Source organism: Acipenser ruthenus, chromosome 4 (genome assembly GCF_902713425.1).
Source record: "Acipenser ruthenus chromosome 4, fAciRut3.2 maternal haplotype, whole genome shotgun sequence".
Classification (NCBI taxonomy): Eukaryota; Metazoa; Chordata; class Actinopteri; order Acipenseriformes; family Acipenseridae; genus Acipenser; species Acipenser ruthenus.
The window spans coordinates 96,310,338-96,319,264 of record NC_081192.1 but is presented as its reverse complement, the minus strand read 5'-3'; the positions used below and the strand labels follow the sequence as shown (position 1 = coordinate 96,319,264).

General features: G+C 34.8%; 1 non-coding gene across 1 annotated transcript; it reads right to left on the bottom strand.

Annotated features, from left to right (window-relative positions):
• LOC117399449 (uncharacterized) lies at window positions 1-1,449 on the bottom strand. Its single transcript, XR_009328570.1, has 3 exons — window positions 1,352-1,449; window positions 1,010-1,166; window positions 1-77 (listed from the first exon to the last, which is right to left on the bottom strand). It is a non-coding gene; the product is annotated as an uncharacterized LOC117399449 (transcript).
• Between the last annotated feature and the right edge of the window lie 7,478 nt (window positions 1,450-8,927).

Here is an 8,927-nt window from a genome sequence, read left to right as displayed (position 1 = left end):
CAAAAGTCTGATAACCTGCTGCTCCTGAGTTTGCCTTTTTGCTAACAAAGCATCCGATTTCTCCTGATTCAAACTTTCTGTGTTGAAAAAAAAAAAACATTTCAAATCAAAGAGTTGTCAATAATCATATGTGCTGTGGATCTCTGCATTATTTTTCATGTTGCCCAATTTTACTATAGCGACATGTAGTGACAGAATAGGATTCATAAACACAAGCATCCACAATGAGAAGATGAAGACAGAACCTCACTTTAGGAGGCTGTGTGGTCCAGTGGTTAAAGAAAAGGGCTTGTAACCAGGAGGTCCCCAGTTCAAATCCCACCTCAACCACTGACTCATTGTGTGACCCTGAGCAAGTCACTTAACCTCCTTGTGCTCCGTCTTTCAGGTGAGACGTAATTGTAAGTGACTCTGCAGCTGATGCATAGTTCACACACCCTAGTCTCTGTAAGTCACCTTGGATAAAGGCGTCTGCTAAATAAACAAATAATAACTTTAAATCCTAAATAGGCATCACATGTTTATTTTGGTAACTGTGTGTCTAAAGTATCTTCTCAAACATTACATTAAAATAATGAAAATTAAAATAAACATTTTGTTTGAAATCTCTTAGTAAAAGATTCTATTTCATTCTTAAGAATGTAGTTTTACAGTGTTGTTGTTATTTTCCCTCTAAACCAAGTCTAACACCCTGGTCTATAACTATTTTGTATTTTGTGCACTGATTTGACTGGTCCTTTGTCAAAAAAATATTGCTAAAATCAGATAACTATCACATTGTAATATGTACATGCAACACTATTCCTCTTTTTTTGTATTCTGCACTGACTTCAAATAATATGTTTAATATAAAAATTAAAAAAATCACATAACACTTATTTTTACCCAACATAATTTTAATGAATAGAGACACACCCACATGATGTAACCTGGAATCACATATCATAAAGTATGGAACGCTGCTAGCAATAGAGTATAAGTAATATCATACTTCTGAAATTAACCTAACCTGCTTCCACAGATGACATAACAACGCTTTTGGGGTGCTCTGAGTTTTCCTCCACTGCAGAAGGCTTCGGTTCCATTATTGGTTTTAAACAAATCGTCTGAATGATACAGTAGCAGAATAGCAATCTTCTGAACATTTTGACTTCTTTTCAAAAGATCTAAACCGAAAAGGAGACGAAAAAGTTATTAATATATAACAATCAAGACTCAAATACATATATAACCCCCACTTTAAAACAAAGTTAATAACCATGTTAAACTTTTCAATATGGAACAAAGAAAATAATCTATCAAGCAATGTTTTAATGTAGTCAACTAAACAAAGATTTGAAAGATGACTTACCTTATAAAGTCTTATCAACAGTACTTCGAATACTCTCAACTTCATAAACCTCTTTCACGCTGATTCCAAACCAAGTTTGACATCGCTATAATAACAGAAATCCCCGCCTCATCTAGCTGATTGGCTAATACTTCTTTGCAGTTAAACCCGCACAACAAATCGTGAGTAGATTGTAGTTATAGCTTCCCCGTGCTGTTGGCTGGCATAATGACGCATTTCTGCAAAAGTCATTATTGGGCACATGTAGGTGGAAAAAGCTGTCAATGATCATATAAATTATGTTACATACACGTTGAAAGATATATCGACGTCGCACGCTGTTTACCCGGATGCTGTTTTTATTTCAATGCATTTCTAAAACAATTAAAGTAGCTAATGCTCACCTTTTGAAGTCGTTCCTTTTTTATTTTTATTTTTTAGAACTGTCTGATAGCTATACATGTCAAGGTTTCATTTAGCCCTTTAAATGTGTCACACTTTTCTCAGATTGTACTACAAATGAAAGCTATAACGTTCAACACAAAACAATTCAACAGGGTGAACATACACTGACCAGACCACACCTATTTTATTAACATAAACGCTAAAAAAGGTTTGAGAATGGGAAAGGGGGAAACGATCAAGTTAAGTATTTTTCCAGGTTCGGGTTGGGGTGTGTGCTCTTCTGAGAAAATCCGGTCCGAATCCTGCTCTCGTTCATCTATCATACCCACTCTTCGTTAAATTAAGATGATGACACTTTAGAATTTGACGGCGACAGGGAAGTTTTCCAAACAATTTACCCGGAGCCTGTTTCGAATGACAGGTAAGAGCCCACCGACACTAATTTTCCAGGATACTGTAACTTTGGGGACATGTCTAATGCTAGTTTTCATTGCATTTAGTTATATTTAGAACTTCAGGAGAGGAAGGTGGGACAAATATGAACCCTGGGGTAAAATGTATGAACATCTGAGTAGAAAGCTGTCCACCTTTTATTATTATTATTATTATTTATTTCTTAGCAAACGCCCTTATCCAGGGCGACTTACAATTGTTACAAGATATCACATTATACATTATTTCACATTATACAGATATCACATTATTTTTAACATACAATTACCCATTTATACAGTTGGGTTTTTACTGGAGCAATCTAGGTAAAGTAAACGAGCAAACCTACCCACTGGCTTGAGTCCAGCACTCTGCCTGCTGTCAGATTCAGCGCCTTGTATTACTGACTTCTCAACCTTCCACCAGGAAAGTGTCACGAGTGTGCTAGTTCTAAGAACATTAAGGTGGGGGTGAGTGGTAGCACTTTTTTTCATTGTACTCAGAACACCCGACGTGATTTTTTTTTTTTATTATTATTATTATTTTTTTCAATATGTTTAAATGTGTGTGGCCCAGGACCTAGTAATAAAAAACTGCAGGAATTGGTCAGACCAGACCGTCTTGAATTTCTTAGTGTTCATTAGGTTATCCTAATGACTAACAGGCTCTGCTGCTAGTAAGTCTTTTATTATTCTTTTTCACTTTGGCTATTCCAATTTTCCTTTCAAACACTATATTTTGTTTATTCAACACATGGGAATCAGTGTTGGTTCAGGTAACATGTAAGTTAAACCAGTAAGTGAATAGGGAGCATAAAAGAAAGTATTCCACCACATAGTATAGTGACAGGATAAATGGGCTAATGTGCAGTTTTTGTGGTCTTTAATATACTACAGTTCTCCCTCATTATATTGTATTGTATTATATTGATGAATGGGACGTTTTGGTGCTGCATTGAACTGCTGGGGGGGTGGGGGGTGGTATTTGCTTGTAAATATTTGTATGCTGTGTTTACTTTCATGCTGTGTTGTGCGTCTGTCTGTCTGTCTATAGCTGCTGCAGCCTGGTTCCAACCATGTCCGCTCTTTCCCGTCTGCTGACTCTATATAAGGTGCAGCCTGCGTGCTGTTTAAGAGTGTGTGCTGAGAGAGTGGCAGCGAGTAGAGCGAGAGAGAGCTATCTTCTGTAATCCATTTTATTACCTGTTTTTCAAACCAACGGCACTTTTAAGTACCTGGACTAGCCCACAGCTAGTGCAATAAGCGGCACTTACATGTGCCAAATAAATCTTTTGCAGATATATATACACACACAAAATATTGTCTTGAAATGCACTGCACATCTCTCTCTCTCTCTCTCTCTCTCTCTCTCTCTCTCTCTGCTTTTGTGGATGAGAAAAAAAGTTACAAGAAATCTAATAATTTATGTCAGCATTTCTTCAGCAAAACTCAAAAGTATTCATACCCTTTGATGCTATGATAGTATTGTCTACAAGGTGCTAGAACTTTCAATATGATAATGCAGAACCTAATTCTAGAGAAGTCCAGAAAATGCTGGATTGTAGGTGAACATAAGGGTTAGGCATATGGTGATTGCTGTCATTACCAATAAGTCAATATGGGAACAAGTAAAGAGCTATCTGAAGACCTTAGGCAGAAAATTATTTATTGTCATAAAGCTGGAGAAGGATACAAGAAGATTTCCAAGCATTTGAGTATCCCAATTTCAAGACTCATGGTACTGTCACAACACTACCACTGTCTAGAAGAAAGAAGGTTCTTTCAACAAGAACAAGCAGAAGAATTGTGAGGTAGGTTAATAACAATCAGAGATTGACTGCCAAAGATATTCAAAGTGAATTGGCTGGGACTGAGCTATTTGATGAAGCTATTTGTTGTGATGGACACATCCCAAAGTTTCTTGATTTTGAACAGCAGTAATCTGATAGATTTAAGGCTGTAATTTATAGACTATAAGCACATCTGAGACCATTTGCACTAAAAATATTTTTCAGTTCCTTACAGGTTTGAGTAATAAGACTAGCGTGTGTCTTTTTGGTTTCCAGTGGCTATTTACTGAAAGTTTTTTAAGCATGGCAAAGTGTACTTGTGCTATCTGAGTTCAGCTGAACAGAACATCTTGTGGCAATATGTTTTGTACATTCCACAACACAGAGTCAAACTAGTGCAGGCTGTTTAGTGGTGAAGCATACATTTTCCCCAATTGTTTCTTTTGTCCCATTTTTAGGTCTGACCTTTTCAGTAACATAACCCTTTTATATATGGCAGCTTTAACTGGATGATCCCTTCATTCCAAACTGGCTTTTTGTACCCATGTCATTTTGGTGGTTATAGAACATGTAGACCTACAGTTCTCCTTTACCTGACAAACAGAGATAGTGCACAAACAGTACAGGTAAATACAAAACAAGTACATTCTTAAACTGGGAGTAACCCTTTTAAACTAAACAAGGTCTATACATTTTGTACAAAAGGAAATATTCACTACCTTGTGAGAAATGGACTGCCCTCTTTGTGTCTAAACTTGTTAGTGCACATATATTTATATATTAAAAAAAAGTTAAAACGAATAACCAATTCTAAGCAAGTACTGGATGGAAACTTGCAGATAGGGATGTTTTTAGTCCATGTTTTTTACTGAATGTGATGATTTTTCTTGTACTACACAAACTAAATGTTTTTTATGATAGGATTTCAACATTTCTTAACAATACAATATTAGTAATATGAGAAGTATTTATGTACCATTCCTATTCAGTTACATGGAATTGAAAATGAATTTTATTTCCACTGTAGGACAACATGGAACATAGAAGAGACTGTTCTGGGAAGTCTCCAAAAGACAAACTTGCAACGCATTTCAAATAAAACAAGTAGCTGTGTATTAACACAATTTTTGCTGTTTCCCTATTTTAATTTGTATAGTCCTCTTCAGAGAATTGAAAAGCACATGATATTCAGTAATAATACACCTTAAAAAATGTTGCACAAGCACTGCCAGCTGCAATGCTGATCGACACCTAAAAGGTTTGCATGTTTTTGGTCAACTTGCGTGAAGCCGATTTCCTTTGGCTCGTACATAAAAAAAAAAAATTAAATGAATTGCAGAAAGATCATTAAAATAAACCTAAGCCAAATTACATATTTGACATGTCGAATATTATTTTCCAGTGTTGTCCCAGTTCTTTTAAATGTTTGTCTTTTAGGCAGTTTTTTTAATGTTCTCATACATAACATTTTGCTTGAATACAGCTTGGGCAGCTGGGTTTAGTTTGATTAGACTGTACCCAGCTTTGTGGGATGGCCCTCACTAACTTTTCCTAAACCTTGTTACCAAAATGTGTGGCTGAAGTATTTTAATTGTTATTACAACAAAACATCTTAGAAAATAAACTTAACATAAATCTGCTATAAAACCACAAAACAATGATTTCCCATGACACCCGCCCCTGACATAGCCAGTTACGCGTCTCTGATAGCCAGCAATGGAATGCATCCCATCTTTATCGGCTGGCCCGCTACAATGCTGAAGCAACATTTCAAACTGACACACTGCAATAACAAATTCCTCAAGATAAGAGTCCTCAACCCAGTCAAACGTGGTGCAATGGGTGGACTGTAAGAAGTGGGCTCAAGTGGGTTTCTACAACAGAGGCCAAGTTTTACCTCTGATAGAACTGTAACAGAGACTAGATAGGGTAGATATGTCTTACCCTAGGCTCAACTTGTGGGAGCCTAATTCTGTTCCTTGAGCCTAATTCTGTTCTTGATCCGTTGAACAATTATTCAATGGATTCCTCTTGTAACTAAGCTTGTTTTATGTACATAGTCTTCTTTTACATCTATTAACACACTCAGTAGTTTGAAACACAAATAAGAAACAGAGGTTGTGCTGTACATACTGTATGTATATAAAACATGTTCAGAGGGGAGGCGATTCCACACTTTTCCCCCTGCATTTATTGAATCCAATGATGTACAGTAAGATACACACACATTATATATATATCTATATCTATCTATCTATCTATCTATCTATCTATCTATCTATCTATCTATCTATCTATCTACCTTTCTATCTATATATATATATATATATATATATATATATATATATATATATATATATATATATAAGCCAGCTATATATGCATTTTTATTACTCTGTTACTAGTGAGTTTGAATACTAAGTTTCATTCATTGAGAACTTGTACTGTATTGAACATGTTCAATACAGTAACATTGAAAACAGTTATGAAAATAAAATAAACTGTATAAAAAAACAAACAAGAATGTATATAGTGTATTTTAGATTATTTTGTTTACAAAAACTGTACCTGTACCTTAACAGCTCATGAAAAGTGGCAGACAAGCAGCTGAAGGTGCTTATCAGAGCTGTCATCGTCAGCCAAGCTGGATTCTTTAAAGCTTAGCTTAGATATTTGACATTTCAAGGTTGTGACTTGGAATGAAAGAGAAGCATAATATGCTAAATGTTGTTATACTTTTTTTAGTGCATTCCACCTGATATATGATTGAAGAAATTGCCCATTTCTGTGATATTGTAAAGAAATTGCTCTTGGCAACCAAGGTAGGTAAAAACAACATAAATCTTCTCATGTTCAAAAAATCCTCAGAATTTTGGTGAAGGGGTTTAGCTTGCTATTATAGGAAGAGGTCCAAGAAATTAACTTCTCTTTCTGATATATACTTTATATTGGGAGCTACGTGTCAGTGCATTTAAATACAGGTACTGCTAATATTAGCAAATCACCTAAATATTTTGACACACACACATTAAGTATTTAAACAGAATAAAGAGAAACCAATCAGATATGAAATGTACTGTCAAGGTTTCCATTGAAATATGTTTAAAGACATCATTTTTTTGTACCTTTAAGTAAAACATTCAACCTGAAACTAAATTCAACATAACTGTATTTTTAATAATGAGTATGTTATACTTATTATTAGCTGATAAATATTACTTAATACAGTATTAGCATTCAGTTTTATTTCTGTTTGGTGTTGTAAATTGTATTGTTTAATCGTAACAGTTTATATTGTATCATCTTTCATTTGTAGAGCTCATCTAAAAAAGCAATCACTTAGAATAAGTACATTTTTAAGGGTACGTGCAAAGTGATTTGCTGCTGCAAAACACCCATATTGCGAAATATGGCAAAATCTAGGTAATTAGTAACTTCAGCAGTCTTCAGGTTTGTCAGGGGTGCCATCTTGTGGATTCTTTAAACTTTCTTTAACCTCATAACAGAATGCTGTACAAAAGTATTTTTTTTATATAAAATACATTTCATTAGGATATTGCTGTCCTACAGAAGAACTATAGTACTGTTATTTGTTTGAATAAAAATTGAAAACATAGCAACAATGTTACCAGTTAAAAACAATGACCACAGATTATGAATTGTATTCCCTAGTTAAAACCGTTTTATTCGCATAGTATTGGGTCACGTGGTATTATATGTATCAATCTTTTATCAGTTTATTTTTTATGGTGTATGTTATTTTAAAAGTACTGGTATTTCTAGTTTAACCTTTAAAGTTGAATTTTCCTTAAATTACTAATAGCCAAATCTTTAAAATACCGTACAGATCTTATCTCTTCTACAGTTTTAATGACAGTACTGTATTGGCAAATTGACAGACATTTTAATGTAAAACATTATCACCTCCAGATGTCGCTAGTGACTCAATTCAGAAGTGCAACGCCGTTTTGTATAAAACAAAACTTACTGCCTTTTTCTTGTATTTTGAATATGTTTTTTTTTTTTTTTTTTTGGTAGACTCCTGTCTCCACTTTTTGCTAGAATAAAGTACAATCCAATGACATTTATAAAAAAAAAAGCAGCTGTCGGATTTAAAAAATCTTTAAAAAAAAATAATATCATGATAATAATCTGCAAGATAAGCCAGGCTATTTTGACAAATCTACTTACATTTGAAAAACAGACTTACATTTTTGAATTCCTATAGGAGTGTTTTACTGACTGGCTTGTGTCGGTGGATGACTGGCCCGTCCTGTGTCACATATTCAGTGTCCTGGGAAGGATATGATGCATTTTGTCACTGTCATGTTTGAAATCTCAACGTTTAAACAGAACTTTTATTACAGTTAATATAATGGTAGTATTTATAAAGTGCATTTTGTCTGGGGACTGATCACAGACCTTTTTTATCCTGCCAATCCAAAGCAAACTTCAGATGATTTGTGGGATGTGTATAGGAGGCTGTGTGGTCCAGTGGTTAAAGAAAAGGGCTTGTAACCAGGAGGTTTCCGGTTCAAATCCCACCTCATCCACTGACTCATTGTGTGACCCTCAGCAAGTCACTTAACCTTCTTGTGCTCCGTCTTTCGGGTGAGATGCACTTGTAAGTAAATCTGCAGCTGATGCATAGTTCACACACCCTAGTCTCTGTAAGTCGCCTTGGATAAAGGCATCTGCTAAATAAACATAATAATAATAATGATGTATAGCTAAGTGACTTGAATGGCACACTGGGGAGCTTTTGCACACTTAATAAGATTAGGTTCACATCTTGGATGGGGATGTAGTCTAACACTGCTCAATTATTGAATGAAAGATGTATCTAAATGTTTAATAAATAACCAGAGTTGGGGTAACTCGCTACTTAATTAACGTGTTAGTGTAATACTTTTGTCAATAACGAGATAATATAATGATGAGTTCAGTTTTTAATGGGAGTAATAATATTAC